This window comes from Podarcis gaigeae (genome assembly GCF_964106915.1).
Source record: "Podarcis gaigeae genome assembly, chromosome: 4".
NCBI lineage: Eukaryota > Metazoa > Chordata > Lepidosauria > Squamata > Lacertidae > Podarcis > Podarcis gaigeae.
In genome coordinates, this window is record NC_139677.1 from 4,865,373 (window position 1) to 4,883,819 (window position 18,447).

Consider the following 18,447-nt stretch of genomic DNA (forward strand, 5'->3'; position numbering starts at 1 on the left):
TTATGGATCACTTCATTAAGCACTTTTTTAAACCTACTTGCCAAAATGTCTGCAAAAATTTTGTAATCCACATTTAGGAGTGAGATGGGGCGGTAGTTCTTAAGCTGGATCTTTTCAGTTTCTAGTTTGGGTATCAATGTGATGAAGGCTTCTTTCCACGTTTCCGGTGCCTTCCTCCCCTCCATGATCTGGTTACAAACCTCCAACAAAGGTTGTATCAAATAGTCCTTCAAAACCTTATAGTATTTGGAGGTAAGTCCATCGGGGCCTGGAGATTTGCCTAATTGGAGGTTCTGAATGGCGCTTTCAATTTCTTGCTGTGTAATATTACTATTCAGGGTTGTTCTCATTTCCTGAGGTATTTTCTGTAATCCATTGGTTTTAAGAAATTGGTCCACCTCCGAATCTTTCTGTGGCCCTTGTGAATAAAGTTCTTTGAAATATCTCTGGAAGCACTTTCTAATTTCCTCGGGTTTCTGTACCATTCTCCCTTCAATCTCTAGATTTGTAACTGTATTAAGTTTTTGTCTCTTTTTCAACTGCCATGCTAGCAGTTTCCCACACTTATTTGCTGATTCAAAAGATCTTTGTTTCATTTGTTTAATTCTCCATTCCACTTCTTGATTTATCAATTTCAAATATTGTGCTTGGAAAAATTTCACTTCTCTCAGCACTTCCTTCGACTTGGGCCTGGATCTTAGTTTTTTTTCTCCATCTCTTATTTTTTCCAATATCTTCTCCTTCTTTTCATTCCAGAGTTTTTTCTTGATCGTGTTTTGTTGTATTAGAAACCCTCTCATGACTGCTTTACTTGCGTCCCAGATTATTCTTTTTTCCACAGTGGTATTTAAATTTATCTCAAAATAGTCCTTTAAAGTTTTTTGGGCCTTCTTAACAATCTTCTCATCCCTTAGTAGGGTGTCATTCATTTTCCATCTGAAGGATCCGGTTGTATTTAGTCTGAGTTCCATTTTCAAAGCATTATGGTCGGAGCAGGTTTTTGGGCAGATTTCCACCTTTCTAGTCTTAGGTGCCAGTCCTCTAGTTATCCATATTTGGTCGATTCGTGTCCATGTCAGATGAGCTTCAGAAAAGAAAGTCCCTTCTTTTCCTAGGGGGTTCTTAACCCTCCATATGTCAATTAAGTCCACATTGTCAGTCATTTCAAAAAAAGTTTTAGGTAGTCTGCCATCTTTCGTTATGTTAGCACTTTGCGACTTATCCATATTTACAGACACAACCCCATTCATATCACCCATCATGATGATGTTGTTGTAGTCTAGGTAGTCCAGCATAATCTCATGCAGCTTCCTGAAAAATTCCGATTTTCCTTCATTTGGGGCGTATATTCCTAATATCAGAAATTTTTCTCCTTGTGTCTGAATTTCAATCGCCAAAATTCTGCCATGTTCATCTTTGAATAAGAATTTCGGTGACAGGCTCTCCCTTGCATATATCACCACTCCTCTTTTCTTCACTTTGTCCGAAGAGATGAATTCTTGGCCTAGTCTTTTATTAATTAACACTTTTCTGTGGAGCCTTGTCACATGCGTTTCTTGCAGGCAAATAATGTCCAATTGTTCTTTTTTCAAAATATGAAATACTTTTCTTCTTTTCTCCGGAGAATTTCCGCCGTTTATATTCCAACTAAGAAGCTGCAGCGACATCCTGGTCTAATTGGTGGGTCTACAATAGGGTGTCTAGGTTTCCCTCCGTGGATAGATCTGTTATTGCCACTTTCACAGATTAAAAGTTTCATATAAACTGCAAAAGAAGTACCCAACTATTTCCTGGTTCTTTTTTTTTTTAATGTTTGGGCTGCCTTATAAATTAAATGGGTGTTCAAAATCTTACCCTTATCCAGCAAAGGGCAACAATTCTGCACATTGAGTAATTGTCTTTTCATTCAAGGTTATATACTAAGTTTGTAGAACTGCTGAAAGACATTGTATAAATCAATATGATAATTGGCTTCTTGGGGAAATTATATCAGCACTATGAAATATCTCTCTAATAAGTCCTACGTACTGCATGTGGAATTCAAATTCAATTGATATCTAATTAAGGATGAGAAGAAACCCTCCTGACAAACTCACCTGTCCCGAGAGACCTTACCTTCAGAAGGTGGTGGACACGTTTGCAAGGCCTGGCATTAGAGGCTGGCCACTGGCAATTTACCTTGCAATACTTGGAAGGCTTTAATAAAGCCTGATCCCTCAGAATCAGGCCTATATAATAATGTCCATGCCTTGAGATTATGCTAGTTGGTTCAGAACTTCAGAACTTCAAGGAGAAAACACTAATGCAGCCATGATACAAGAGAACCTTAATTACGGCAACTAGTGCCTCTAGGGTCTTCAGAGTGATGAGGAAGCAAGGTCTTCTTTTGAAGTAGCCAGTCATGTGATCTTCCTTTCCCCATTTGAACTCATCTGTAGCCTATTTTGCCATACCCTCCAACATTTCTCTAATGAAAATAGAGACAGCCTATTTTTTATTATTATTATTATTATTATTATTATTATTATTATTATTATTCCCTGCCCATCTGACTGGGTTGCCCCAGCCATGCTGGGCAGCTTCCAACATATATAAAAACATGAAATATTAAAAAACTTCCCTATACAGGACTACCTTCAGATGTTGAATAGTTGTGTAGTTGTCAAGTTACCTTTCTCTTTGGCTCAAGGGTCACATGCTCCATACATCCTATTTGGGACATTCTGGGATCAAATCAGAAACCTGGATGGTTTCTGTAAATCTGCAACTGTCCCTGGAAAATAGGGACACTTGGAGGGTCTGTTTTGCCATTCCTAACAAGTACAGCCAGGCTTGCAGGCATTTTCACTGCCCTCCCTTTTGCTTTGACCCACTGAAAGAGGTTTGCAGGGTGTTATTCCTACTAAAAGGTTCATTTTGGACATAACCCACCTGAATGTGAGCTTGATACTGCTTGCTTTGTTAGGGTTAATTGCCATGTGAGTTTAGGTGGTTGGATGAAGGCATCCCAGAAGCACTTGAAGTGTGTCTGGGAAAGGACACGGATGCTGATTTTCATGACCCTACTGTGAAGCAGTTGAATCTTTGGTAGGCCCATAGGGAGACTAGAGGAATGCCTTTTGGTTGTGTGTTCCACACTTGAGGTTGGCTGTAATTTGCCTCCAGCTTCGTCTTCTTCCTCTGCTCTAGAGAAACCTAAGGCTATGACTGATATGATGCCTGTTTTTTGTTTGGTTACAGGAATTTTTAGGTAGGTTGGATGTACTGGAATGTAACTCTGTGGGTGTCCCAGGGCCTGAGTGGGTATGGTCAGCAGCTGTTGGCAAGGGAAAGCTGGCTGGTCAAGTTGCTGGGAGTTCTCATGCTACATAGATATTTTAGAAGAAGAGGGCTATGAGTGCACATGTGCACTGGGCGCAAAGGGTAGGGCTGCAGAAGCAGGGGCACCATGCAAAGAGCAAGAGGAGGAGGAGGAGGAGGAGGAGGAATTGAGCACTGCTGCCTTTGCTGTCCACAACAACTCCTGGAGGCCTTTTGTTCCTCTTGAGTGAATCCATGGAGGACACAAATTTACCAAGGGAGAATGAAGTGCTGAGAGTAGGAGAGAAGACTGTAGGGGCTGGGCTGGATGAGATAGTTGTTATATATTTTCATTTGAAGTTGAGACTAGATGGATCACTTGGGGGGAGCTGGCAGGTCGGGGCTGCCTTGGAGGTAGAAGAAAATAAAATGCTGGAAATTCTGAACCCCATTCCTGAGTTTTCTCCCTCCACACTGCTCCCCCAGAAATAATCCACTTGAGAACTATAGGGATGTTCATAGGAAATCACTTTTAGTATGGAAAAGAATGGAGTGATGGGAGGGAAGAGTTTCTTTTTTTCCTAAATGAAATTCTGGATTGAAAATAATGTAATATAGATTCATAAAAGAGCTTCTGCTGGCCGAGTGATATTTTTGGCTCCACCCTTAAACACAGAGTTTGGGGAATTGTGTGTGTATGTAAAGTAGAAGTTTGGAAAGGTCTGTTTTTGGTGTGAAATGAGGATCCTTGCAATTTTCAACTCTCACCACATCCCATGTCTTAAAACACAGAGCTTGAGGAATAAACTGTGTGTATGTTTCTGTTTAAAGCAAATGCTATGAAAGGGGGTGGACCTTGGCCTTTCAAACTTCTGTGGTGCCCTGTGCAAGACCAACATTTGGCACCCACCCACCCTTGCCTCACACCTTCCATTGTTCTGAATTAACTGCATCACAGCTGTGGCGCCGTGTGCCACCCCCTTTGGCTCAGAGCCCAGTTGGGCGGGGGGGAGCAGTTGTGCTGCCTTAAATGTTAGTATTTGTAATGCAATTTCATTGTGAATGTATTTCGCAAAGAATAGGTGGTACTGGAGAAAGGAGGTGGTAGTTGACAAGTGTTGGAAGTTGGAAATTGGCAGTTGGGAGTTGCTTGTTACTCCTGTTAGTTCTGTCTTGACTGTGAAGGTGAGAGGTGTGGGGACTTCATGCAGACACTGTCTGGAAGGCTTTGTAAATTATACTTCAAATGTTGCCAGCTTGACAAGTAAAAAGACTGTTTGTGTAAGACACATATTTTTATCAAAAATAGCTAACCCTTCTGCTCTTCATTTCCTCTTCTACCAGGTTTGTTTATGTGTCAGACAGGTAGACCTGCACAGCTGATCATGTTACATTATGTGTTCCTATGAACATTTGTCTTTTCTTGTTTTTCCCTGTTTTCCCTCTGTTATCTTGTTTTTAGTAAAGAATAACAATATGCATATTGGTATAAGCATTGGTGGTGGTATAGACAATGAAGTCAGAAGGCATTTATAAATGCATACAGTACTGACTGGCAACTATGGAATCAAAGAATCATAGATCTGTAGAATTGGAAGGGACCCTGAGGGTCATCTAGTCTAACCCCCTGCAATGCAGGAATCTCAGCTAAAGATGGCTAGCCAACCTCTGCTGAAAAACCTCCAAGGAAGGAGAGTCCACCACCTTCCAAGGGAGCACTTTCTGTCAGAAAGTTCTTCTTGATATTTAGTCAGAATCTCCTTTCTTGTAACTTGAAGCCATTAGTTCGAGTCCCACCCTCCAGAGCAGGAGAAAACAAGCTTATTCCCTCTTTCATGTGACATGTGAATAATTGCATCATTAACACTGGCTGTTCAAAAGTGCAGTTCACAACAAACTTAGGAATACCACTTATAGTTAAGGTTTATATCTAAATTTCCAACCAGTGACATATTTGCTCATTTGTTAGACTTCATGTTTTTTATTTGAATGACATGCTCACAGTGACTGTAGTTAAAGTTTAATGTGTCATATGATGTCATGCCCCTGTGAAATCCATGACATCACCATGACGTCACCAGGGGACTCCCTCAGGTTTGGGCCCTGAATTCTCAGGGTCTGGAATACTCCTGACTTGACAACCCTTTTCTCTAGTCATCAATCTGTACTTGATTGGGTGGATAGGATAGTTGTTTCCTCATTGTAAACTATACATAGATGTCTCTGTCCCATTTAGGGACCATTTCTTCCTGTAACCAAGCAAAATCATTGTGAAGTAAACATTTCATATTTCAAATATGAAATGTAAATGGCAAAGATTGAAGCTATACTAAATTTAAAAAATTTTGATTATCCATTTCAGCTCTGCTATTCATGACTTACCTATATGTCTTTAACTTTATAATGTATTTTACACTCTTGTTTTGTCTGTTCTCATAATATGTTTGTGAGTAGAGGCACTATTAATCCTCCTGTAAAGACGGGGAATTGATTTTGAAAAATAACGACTTGCCCAAGGCCACAAAATGACGCCATAGCAGAAGTGGCAAATTAGCCCAGGTGGCGAAGATCCAGCTGTGATCTATTTTCCTAGGGAATTTATCCAACACTACATCACACAGGGCTTTATTCAATACCTTTGAATTCAGTTTGGCACATTCCCTTTCACTGCTGTGTGAACAGCTTTGCTCAACTTATACCAGTTTATATAAACTCAGAAAAAGAGTTTACCAATTTCCATGTACTCAGAGTTTCCCTTGAATATTTTTAAAAAGATGCAAAGACCAAAGAAGAATCCAATGTCTACCATTGATTCCCTTTTGTAATAGAAGGCTCTGACATAATTCTTGACTTGTCTGTTGCTACAGATTAGATTTTTATTAGCTGACAACTGTTGCTTGTAAATTAAATAAATAAATAAATAAATAAATGCCTTCTTTAAATAGTGTGCATTGACAAAATTAGATTTCCTACTTGGATTTTACATTTATTTTGTTTGACGTCATGTAACCAGCAAATTAGACCAACAGCACCTGGGGACCCACATTTGAAGAATGCTGCATTGGATTTTGTCAGCAATAATAAAAATAACAACAGTAGTTGATACTGGTAATAGAGTTCATTCTGATGATGATTAAATCTCACTAGAATAGTGCTAAATAAAAACCCAGCAATCACACTTTTGAATTATTTAGAAGGGTATGTGGAGGAAGGGAATAAAGAAATGGTTACAATATTTTAAACATCAGCTAAAATGTCTAAATATTTTGTTTTGGGGAAAACTATGCCTCCCCTCTTCTCTTAGTGGTTCTATAGAATATGGGATCCATCAGTTTTGTATAAACATACATAACTGTGTGAGAGAAAATATAAGATCTGGAAACAGATTTATTGGGGAAATTTGTGATTTTATTGCCTTTTGGAATGAAAGGTTTGGGGAAGTTATTAGATCACTAGGTTCATTAGTTAACTCTATAGTATTTTAAATTGATAGACAATATAATATTTTCTGTAAAAAGGGTAAAGGTACCCCTGAACGTTAAGTCTAGTCACAGACGACTCTGGGGTTACGGCGCTCATCTCGCTTTATTGGCCGAGGGAGCCGGCACACAGCTTCCGGGTCAGGTGGCCAGCAGGACTAAGCCGCTTCTGGCGAACCAGAGCAGCGCACGGAAACGCCGTTTACCTTTCCGCCAGAACGGTACCTATTTATCTACTTGCACTTTGACGTGCTTTCGAACTGCTAGGTTGGCAGGAGCAGGGACCGAGCAACAGGAGCTCACCCCATCGCGGGGATTCAAACCGCTGACCTTCTGATCGGCATGTCCTAGGCTCTGTGGTTTAGCCACAGAGCCACCCGCGTCCTTAATATTTTCTGTATTTCTGTTACTTTAAATGCATTTATGTAAAACTTTTATTTTTTATTATTTTTCTGTTATTTACATCACCCATATAGAAATTATTTAAAAGGAAAAGGGATTTTTTTTAAAAAAAAACACCTTTTGACACTAAACCCAACCCAACAATTTCAGCTTGAAAATATTGTTTTAGATTCAGTTAGAGTCAATATTCAAACATCAAGGAAGGAAGGGAAAGACATTGAGATAGGGTTGACATGAATCCGGGATTTCTTGGGGAAATCTACATTTATTTATTTTTTGAATTTTATATTTTATTAGTTTTCCATACATTCATGCCACATGACAATTTCTATTAAACTTTTCGGTTTTTGACTTCCTTCGGCTTCTCTGCCAATCATTCAAATTCTAGTTTCTTTAAATACACATTTCCAAATTTTAATATTTCCTTTATACCTACCCCCCTCTTATATTTTGCTTTTTTACAATATTTCTTATTCTGTTACAGAGCTTCTCTAAATGCCACTAACGTTATTCCGTTATCACTTATACATTCCCAGTATTCTGCTAATTTTCCCCAGTCCTCGATGAATTTTTGATCTCGTTGATATTTAATCTTCCCAGTCAGTTTATCAAGTTCTGCATAGTCCATCAGCTTCGTTCTCCATTCCTCCAACGTTGGTGTTTGTTCTTGTTTCCATTTCTGGGCCAGTAATATTCTTGCCGCTGTTACTGCATATTGGAAAATTTTGTGGTCCTTTCTTTTTATTTCATTACCAACAATTCCTAAGAGAAAGGCCTCTGGTTTCTTAACAAATGTATATTTCAACATTTTTTTCAACTCATTATATATCGACTCCCAGAAGCTTTTCACTTTCTTACATTCCCACCACATATGAAAAATTTACCATCTTTTTCTTTACATTTCCAACACTTCTTACATGTTTTGCACATTTTTGCAAGTTTTACTGGTGTAATATACCATCTATATATCATTTTCATAACATTTTCCTTTAATGCAGTACATGCAGTAAATTTAATACTTTCATTCCATAGTTTTATCCAATCGTTAAATTGTATATTATGTCCAATATCTCTGGCCCATTTTATCATAACTGATTTAACTTCTTCATCCTTTGTATGCCATTCCAACAATATCTTATACATTTTGGATAGGATTTTATATTCATTATTTATTATTTCTATTTGAAATTTAGAATCCTTCTCTGCATATCCATATTCTTTAAAATCTTTTTTAAACATTTCATTTATTTGGAAATAATGCAACCAATCATACACAAACTCTTTCACTTCTTCATAAGGTGGGAAATCTCCATTTTAAAGCAAATGTCCTGGATTTTGGGTTAAAAAAAATATTGTGGGCTCTGGCTCTGGCTTGGGTGGCTTGGGCTATCAGAAGCTCAACCCCCTTTTTGTCCAGATTTTTACCTCTTGAAATATGGCAACCCTAATTGCGAAGGCCTCCCAGCAATGGAGGATTTAGAGGGGAATGCTGATCCACATGTGCCCAATGTGCACCAAGAAGGCTGCTCTGATGGTCCTGCCAGAGAATGTCGTCACCCTGTGGATTGTTGGGTGAAGCAGTTCCCTTTGCACATTGGGCATGGAATGGCGGTAGAGGATGGTTCAAGCTGGCAAGAGGTGACACTGTATAGCTGTAAAAAGAGCGACCCTACTCAAACCACTACAGTGGTACCTTGGTTTGCAAACAGTCTGGTTTGCATATGTTTTGGATTACAAACACGTCAAACCTGGAATTGCGGGTCCCGGTTTGAAAACTTTATTTTGGATTACAACCCATATTTTATTTTATTTTATTTTATGGATTATGAACAAAAAATATTTGGAGGCCCCATTGGCGAAAGTACGCCTTAGATTACAACCTGTTTTGGTTTACAAACGGACCTCTGGAACGGATTATGGTTGTAATCCAAGGTACCACTGTACTTGCTGCTGAAGTAATTCATAATCCATCTGTCAAAAATGGATGTACTATCTAGCTGTGAAAAGCTGTGACAAATATTTACAGATTTTTGAGGTCCATGCCTAGTAAATCACTCTTCCTTATTCTGTCTATTTTTGTCTATTAAGACTGACTTCATATTCTATGTATTTATATATTTGCCTTTTGGTCCTATCCTGTTAAAAATGTTTAGTATAAGATGCTAGGGCTGTAGTTCAGCATCTCTCCCCCCCCCAAACAGAAGTTAATCATTGGAGTAGAGGCAGAAGAAGACCCCTCAACTGCAGTGCATGAGCATGTAAATGTGTGCATGCGGACACTGTGACATCACGCCAGCACACCATGCAATTTTGCACACTGCAGCTGCTGTGAACCGTTGATAACATCTTTTAGGATATTTATATAGTTTTGGTATATCTTTGACAGCAACAAATAACTATGACTTTTTACATCAGTGAAAGACTGGCAATTGCTATCGTAGAGTACATGAATGCAGCAGGTTGTGTATTACCGTCTACAACATGTAGTAGACAGTGAGTGGTTGGTGATTGGATAGGGGTGAGGACAATAATCCATGCTATGAACCTGGGGTGTTGCAATAAAAACATGTTTATATGTGCATTATGTGAGGGCTTGTGTGTCAATTATATTACAAGTTTTTTCTGCAGCTTAAATTTAGAGGTTTTTTTTTGTCTTTTTGACACATGATAGCGTAAGCTGCCTGCAGACAAGCCAGAATATGCAACCTGTCATAATCAAAGCACATGTTCATTATCATGACAGATACTGAGTGTCATGAAAAATGGTTCTAATTGTGTGTTTTTTAATTGTAGAAGCTAATTCACCTAATATATCTTCTGCTAAATATAATACATTGGTTTCTCCTGCTCTGCTGATACCTAGTTTGGGACAGAAGTTTTCTCCCGAACTCAGGTGATCTACTCTTATCATTCTTGTGACCCCAAATCTTGTGCCACTTTAAACTTACACCCAGGACTTTTTTTTCAGCCGGAATTTGCTGGAACTCAGTTCTGGCCCCTCTCAGGTGGGCGCTACTGCCATTATAAGAGAAGAAGGGAGGCCTTCGTGGTGAGTTCCAGCACCTCTTTTTCTAGAAAAATTGCACCGCTTACATCCCTGATTCAAGGTTACCTAAGCAATCAGAATATCATTGTATTTAAATTTATGTTTTGAACACTTGAATCATTTATGGGTTTATAAATGGTTCTACCTCATCAACGCATTCAGTTTTAATATAGCAATTATTGCTTTAATTTTCTCTTCAATTCTTTGGTTTTACCTTTTGTTTTTGTTTTTCTTGACAAAAAGAATAATGAAGGGAAAATAGGGCTGACCCAGAACAACAAGTGTCTGTTGTAGTCTTCCTGAAACTCTTTTTGAGTTCTTCAGAGTTTCTCAGATTTTTTTACTTGAGTATTTTCTTTCCATTTCTCTTTAGGCCATACTAGACACTCAAGTGAAACTGAGTAACCATAGAAATTCTACTAAGCTTATTAAAATTCCTTCATCTTCCTTTGAAATCCTAAGATATTGCATGCAAGGAGGAAGCCTTAAATTTACTTGATATTTCACTTTAAGATAAAAATTTAGTGGAAATTATGCCTTTGGTTTCTCTGTCATGTACCGGTAATTCCTCACATTTCTTGGGGAAACCTTATTGCTTTACTGAGCTCACCAGAGCAAAATAATGAAGCTCAGGTCTCATTGCCACTTTTTGCCCTGTAATTTCTAGGCACAGGCTCACACTTTCCAGTTTGTGTCAAAGCACTTCCCCCTATCCCCACCCCAGGGAAGCACCAACTCGGAACAAATGGCAATTTGGGTGTTCCACAGATTGCTGTTTGCTCTGATTCACTGGTAGTGAGTGAAAGTCCTGGGGGAGGGGAGCACTCAGAGCAAAGGTAAGTTGGGTGAACCATGAGTTTGTGAAGCTCAGAAGCCCAATTCTATGCAAAGATGTTTAATCCACTGTAAGCATACCTTTGACTGCAGTCCTAAATACACTTAAAGGTAAAGGTAAAGGTACCCCTGCCCGTACTGGCCAGTCTTGACAGACTCTGGGGTTGTGCGCCCATCTCACTTAAGAGGCCAGGGGCCAGGGCTGTCCGGAGACACTTCCGGGTCACGTGGCCAGCATGACATCGCTTCTCTGGCGAGCCAGAGCTGCACACGGAAACGCCGTTTACCTTCCCGCTGGTAAGCGGTCCCTATTTATCTACTTGCACCCAGAGGTGCTTTCAAACTGCTAGGTTGGCAGGCGCTGGGACCGAGCAGCGGGAGCGCACCCCGCCGCAGGGATTCGAACCGCCGACCTTTCGATCGGCAAGTCCTAGGCGCTGAGGCTTTAACCCACAGCGCCACCTGCGTAATACACTTACACACCTGCTAAAAGGAGTACTAAAAGACCGAGATTTGAAGTAATGTGTAACCAGTTCTGTGGACAATAAAGTGCTTTTGACTTTTTCCCCCCAACTGAAGCCCCTGCTTTCTCCAGGCTTGAAGACAAACCACTTCTGAACTGAATGAGAATCTCCTGTGCAAATTACAGCATGGAGATGAATGCTGCTCCAAAATACAATAAAAAATCGAGCTGAGTGGAGCAATCCCCATGGGTGTACCAAAAGTAGCTCTTTGAATTGTGCCTGTCACTTATAAAATCATAACGAATTATATAGCTCTTGTTTGCAAAGTTATTAATGACAGCTCATGAATGTGTACAATCAATAATATAGGGGGATTTACTGGAAAACAGAATGAAAGACCTTGCCCAAAGCCACAGAGAAAGTCACTGTAGAAATTGAACTCTGCATTTCTAGCTTTTGGTGACATATAAGCTACACTCCAGTATATGATGTCTGAAGCCTCCCATTTTATTTTCCTAGTGAGCATTAAATGCACCTTGAGAAACACTGTACACTGTATTTGCTTGTGTACCTTAAGAAATCCACAATCTAAGAGAATAGGAGAAAATGCAGTTCAGGGAATGCTGAACCATGGAAGCCAGAGGGAAGGACTGTTAGGGTATCCAGTAGAAAACACTGGAAACATTGGAAATGACACTAATACAATGAATAGGCCAACCTCATTATCAGGATCAACAAAACAATAAATCAGTCATTGGGGAGATTTTTTAAACAACAACATGGAATGAATTATGAAATGCAAACACAAAGCTGGAACCAGCCTATCTATGGAATGCTTCTAAGTTTATTTACAAGGGAACACACTAACAGATTACTCGTGGCATCGACAGTAAATATATTTTTATCCTGGATGACTGCAGGATCTGTGTGGCAGAGGGATTAAGTTAATTGGGAAGACTTGAAAGCAGCAAATCTCTGGCAACAGGCAGACTTCAAGTCAGGGTATTTAAAGGACAGTCAAAGCCAATGTCACTTGCCATGGAAAGAATCATAAGGTTGGCAAGGGCAAAAAAGTAATTCAGAAATGGTGTGGGGGAGGGGAGGGGAGGGGAGGGGACAAAGCCGTTCAAGTCATTCACTAAAGGACAGTGGTTAGCTGTAAATATATAAATACCGGTACATAAAAGCAAGTAGTGTCTTTTTTCATATTGTGTATTATGTGTGCTTGTGAGTTAATGTGGGTAACTTCTGAATTATGCAGAATGCAATACTATGAGGTAGTAAAGTTCATGATTGTGATACTTCAGATTGCATGTGGTTGTCATATTTTTGAGTATTTCCTTACAGGAGAAGCACCTTCATATAGCAAAACTGCACATGAGAGAACAACAACAACAACAACAACAACAACAAACCACCACCATGGAGACAGAAATTAAAGTCTTCTACATATAGTCTCAGGTAGTACAGTCCAGAATTACTTCAGTCTACCCTGAGATCCTGACTAAAGATTAGAGCTCTCACGTGAAGAGTGGCCGCATCTGTTGAGAATTTTGAGATATTCTCCAGAAACACATACACACAGAGAGAGAGAGAGAGAGAGTGCGCGCGCGAAGAAAAAATCTGGAGAGACTCGTGCGCCTGCTGGCCACCTTTCTCCATCCATTCTCTTGTCCTGCCCAGCATCTCCCTGGGAAGCTTCAGAATTCCTAGCACAGTGTTCTCCAACCTGGTGCCCTCCTATCAGTCCTGGACAATGCAGCCAAAGGGCAGAGATGATGGGAGTTACAGTCCAAAATATCAAAAGGCAGGAGAAGACTTGTGCAACATGTAGCCAAGCACTCATTCAGAATATTATGTAGAATGGTTGTGCGTTTCTTCAGCAATTCAAATGTAACCAGGTAAAAGGGAATTTCATGGATGTGTTTCTTGTGTAAGCCTCTTTCCTTTGATGTAGACATCAAAGCCTGGATATGAAAAGCAGAAATATGCCAGTACAAGCATCCATTAGGGAACTGATTTGAAAATCTACCGCCTGTTCCATCTTTCAGATCTTACCTACGCCTTTCTTGAAACTCAACACCACTGAGGGAAGTTTTTTGGTTCTACTATAGTGATAACATGTCATTATGGAAAGCTTACTTTGCACCCCCTAGACCTTTTGGGTCTCCTTTTTTCCACTAGAACCGCAAGATCTACCACCCAGAGCAAAAGTTAGGATTAAAGAACAGGACACCTCTGAGCAAATTCTAAGTTTAAGAATTTGTTTTCAGGACAAGAACTGATCTAAGTTCAAAATCTTTCTACACAAAAGTCCACTCCTGGTTAGTGTTCTTCATTTCAGCAGCCTTAATTTAGGTGAATTTTTGTTGTTCTTGTTGTTGTTGTTGCTATTATTAAGCAATCTAAACAAGTTAGAAACTTTTGCCTGCAAGGTACCCAGAGATCTTTTAGTAGATCTCAAACTATCTTTTCCCCACCCCGTTGCAGACACAACAGTTTGTTGTGTGACCTCTCTTTACTGAGGTCCAGACAAGATGCTTACACTTGCTTTCCTCACAGTTCTAGATATTATGCAAAGAGGAAAATATGCCTGTATATTATGAAAAGGTATGCTTGCTCCTAGTGCAGAACTAGAGATAAGGGAGAAATCTGATTCTGGTCTCATTTGAAGTTGAATATAACAGATATTCACAAATTTGCATCTAGACTAGACCGTTAGGAGCTACATTCCTCAAAAACAGAGCAAGAGATGGAATACCTTTGCAAAGATATAGGCCTGTCTACATATTACTAACCCTAAAAATGAATCCAAGAAGATCCACATCCAGGGGATGGACAGGATGTAAGCAAAAAGTGGACTTCATGCACCCTTGCCATCCAGGTGGATCAACTAGACTATTTCATCAAAGGAACTGTACCTAACGGATGCCAGTTCCTGGGGGATTCCAACCTTGACTGACCTCCCCCTAGGGGAGGGAAGATTATGAATAAGCTGATACTGACTTCCAGGTGAAGATGGCAACGATGAAGGCTGCTTGTCCCTGAGCTCTGCAGTCTTGTCTAGTTTTAATTTGTTTTTATCTGAATAGTTTTAAAGTAGTTGGCTCAGAATTACAATTACAATTCTATTCCTGTTTCTAATTTAACAATTCTCTGCTCTTTTAAAGCCATCCAAGTTTGTGGCTATCACTGTTTCCTGTGTGAACAAATGCATTACTTTATCTGTTGTGAATCTTCCAACATTCAGTTTCAACATTCAGATGCTCTTGGACTCCAACTCCCATCAGCCCCAGCCAGATGACCAATGATCAGAGACCACACCTGGAGGTCCCAGGTTCTCCACTCTTTCCGTAGACTATGCTGAGCCAAATGGAACAGTACCCTGACTCAGAATAAAATAGCTTCCTAGAAGTTATCTGAAATATATAGCATAGTGTCAATTTTCACATAAAAAGGAGGATTACAGCTCAAGACTTACTGCTGCGCAATATAACTCTTTCACTCGAGTGGAGCCTCTTTTTTCTGAATACCCAAATAAGAAATAATCTTGTTTAAAAATACCATATCTTTATGTCATGATAAAGATAGTAGCACCATCAATATAATGACTGGTGACAATGTAGGTTTGCTCTGACACACTACTAATTCAGTACTCTGCTTTCTGGAATATTTCTGTCATTTATAACACAAAGCAGTCAGGTGATAATGGGCCTTTTGCCTTACAGAGTTTCCAAGCTACTGGATTAAAAAAAAATCCTCTGTAGTCCCTATAGCATTCTTCAATAACGCTACTGAAAGAGCATCAATCACAAATAGCAACTTTGCTGTAATGTAACCCAGCAATGTAACATAGTTACAACTAGAGTGAAAATCCATTCTGTGCACATTTTAGAAGTGGCATTTCAAAATCCCAATTAAAAGCAGTTGGGGTCTTTAATATGAAACTAGGTATTTGAGGCCCCAGAGAAGAATGAGACTATTTCATTGCTTCTCTTCTTTATCCAGGCTTCTCTGCCCCCCATGTTACCAGTGTCCCTATGTTCATGGCTTTTTTAAAGCAATGTATTATTTGATTGTTGTTTCGTTTGTTATATTTTAACCTCACCCTTCCTTCTAAAGGAGCCCAGGGTGGCATACACATAACCCAACACATTACAAAATTAAAACATTTTAAACAACCACATAAAAGCTAAGCAAAAAACAAAACAAAACAAAACAAAAACAGTACATCCCACTGACAAGTGATAAGATAAGGTTAGATCCAGTAACCCTCCCAAAAGGCTTGAACAAACAAATACATTTTTAGCTTGCTGGGAAACACAAACACAATGTTATGGGAACACTACACAGTTTGTGCAGTGTTTTATTGTTGTTCACATGCACTTTGGTAAAATGATGCAGAATTATAATCTTGCTGCAATTATAGCCCTAATGGAACAGTCTCTCTCACACAATTTACAATTCAGGTCAGGGAGCCCTGCCCTCTGCATCACATCTTTTACTGTTTGATGGAAACACTAACAAAACATCAGCAACACCCAAATGAGTGAAATATGGTCTCTTCCAGTTTCCCACCAACCCCGGAAAACAAAATGAACAAGGGAGGGTGTAACTAGCAGGTGAAACGACTCACTAGCTCAGGACATAATTTTCTGCTGGGAATCATGGGATCTGTACTTTGCTTCCTGAATTGATTCTGGAGTCAAAACTATAACCCCATGCTCTCCAACTTAAAATGGTGGCTGAGGGGCATAGGAATCTCTCTATTGAGGGGTCATAGCTCTGCATGAGTGAGACAGGTTAGCCATGAAGGTGGCCTGTACGTCACCCTTGGGTTACAACAGACCAGCAGGGCTGACTTTAATGAGGCAGCGTGTAGCAGTCTGCTTTGGCAGCAGGCCAACAGGGGTGGCAAATCTGACCACCTGCCACTGCAGCTCTCATGAGATCTCACCAGAAGTCACAGCTGTTTTCCCTCTCTTTTCTGGTGCTGCTGCAGCTGCCTTGCTTATCCCCCCCCCCCAAAAAAAAAACCCAGACCACCACCAGAGAAGCAAGGAGAAGCAGCTTCCAGGTTCCAGATAGATCTTGCAGGGCTCTAGCAAGATCTCGCTGGAAACCAGCACCACTTATTTTCACTTCTCCAGTGCCACCATTGGTGCCCCACCTCAAAAGAACTCCATGAGATCTGACTGGAAGCTGTCTCACAATCCCAGTAAGCAAGGTGGCAGTGGTGGAGCAGCTGTTTTGCCTCAGGTGCAAAAACAGGACAGGCTTCCTCTGCAGAGCAGGGGAGATGAGTTTCATGAATCCTACATCACCTTGAAGTCGTCTGTGTTTTCCCTCATATGTTTTATTTTCCTGTATGCCACAGTTGTGTGACCAGTTAGCATTTCTTATTTACCCTGCCCATCCAGCATTAATTGTAATGGAAAAGTGAGAAAGTTTGCAAAACTGAAGCCAATATGTGACCAGCCAGTTCTACCCTGTGACTCAGGGGTGGCCATGCCGTTGCCGAGAAATGAAAAAGAAGGTGGGGCATATTTAGCTCTTCTACCTCACTCAAGGCCAGGCTCCATCAACATGCAAATCCAACCCTGCCTGAACCCTTTTGGATTGGGTGGACAAATTGCTTTGTTCTAGAGTAGTTTCCAGCGCTTATTTCAACGTTGCCAGCATATTGCAAGAGTTCGTTCCATAGCACAGCTTACAAGGCAGATATTTTTCTTCAACTATTTTAAGCATAACCACAATGCTAGCACAAATGAGTACATTTTAGGAGTGTGATTATTCAAACAGTCTTCATGCAATCCTGGAAGGTGATGGTAAGCAGTGAATTCAGACTTCCAAACTGGTGTGTGAAAATTCTAGGGGTTTTTGTTTGTTTGTTTGTTTGTTTTGTTTATTTGTTTGTTTGTTGCAGAGAGGAGAGCTTGTGAGGAGTGGAGTGGCATTCTGAACTCTGCTTCCATTTCATTTTTGTTTTGTTTTGTTTTGTTTAGTCAACCTAACCTATATATATATATATATATATATATATATATATATATATATATGCAGGTTTTGGTGTCCTCGGGTGTCTTCCCGTGTAAAAGTTGGGGTGTCTAGGCGACGTTTCGACGAGGTCTCACTCGTCATCTTCAGGCTGGTGCTTTCGGCTTCTTGTTACTGGAACAGAGCGGGATCTCAATGTTTGAGTTCCTATAAATACTGTAGAGGGGGTGTGGTGTCTAGCCTCCAATGTTCTGGGCAGAGAGGAAGTTCCCAGGCTAGTGTGCCTTTTCTTCTTTTGTTCCTTAATTACTTGAGAGATACCTTGAGTGATTTCTTGAGTGATATCCTGGGTACCACTTAGGTGGGTCATTAGGTGTGGATTAGTTGCTAAAGTCTTTGTGTCTTGACCTCTTGAACTTTGTGAAGAGTTTTCCTGAGAAGATGGCTGTATTGCACTTAGTTGTGCTTTGGCTTGGCTTCGTGTATAGGGGCGAGCTGTGGTTTTGTGGCTTGTGTCAGCCAGATCTGTGTAGGGATTGCAGGGGGGTGCAGCATCCGGAGGTGCCACCATGGATTGGCTACTGGATGGTGTCAGTAATTCATCTGTGGAGAGGGTCTGGGTTTGGGTCTGGTGTGGTTGATTGGTGTTGGCGTTCTGTGTGCCTCTGGATCTGGTGTCAGTTTTTGTGGGGAGGGCTAATTTCCAGATGTCTGGCAAGCGGGATGTGTCATCACGCTTGTTCATGTTGTGAGGGTGTTTCTCTATCTCGATGGCTTCCATGATTATTCTCTTGTGGTGATGTTCCGTGTTAAAGAGCAATTTGGAATCTGCAAAATTAATTTCGTGTCCTGTTTCTTTCATGTGTTGGAAAAGAGAGGAAGTTTTTTCTTCTTTTTTGACGGCATTCTTGTGTTCTGCGATACG

General features: G+C 40.3%; 1 long non-coding RNA gene across 1 annotated transcript; it reads left to right on the forward strand.

Annotated features, from left to right (window-relative positions):
- The first annotated feature begins 3,775 nt into the window (after positions 1 to 3,775).
- LOC310844114 lies at positions 3,776 to 12,573 on the forward strand. Its single transcript, XR_014563950.1, has 3 exons — positions 3,776 to 4,581; positions 10,150 to 10,230; positions 11,641 to 12,573. It is a non-coding gene; the product is annotated as an uncharacterized lncRNA (long non-coding RNA).
- Positions 12,574 to 18,447: the final 5,874 nt, after the last annotated feature.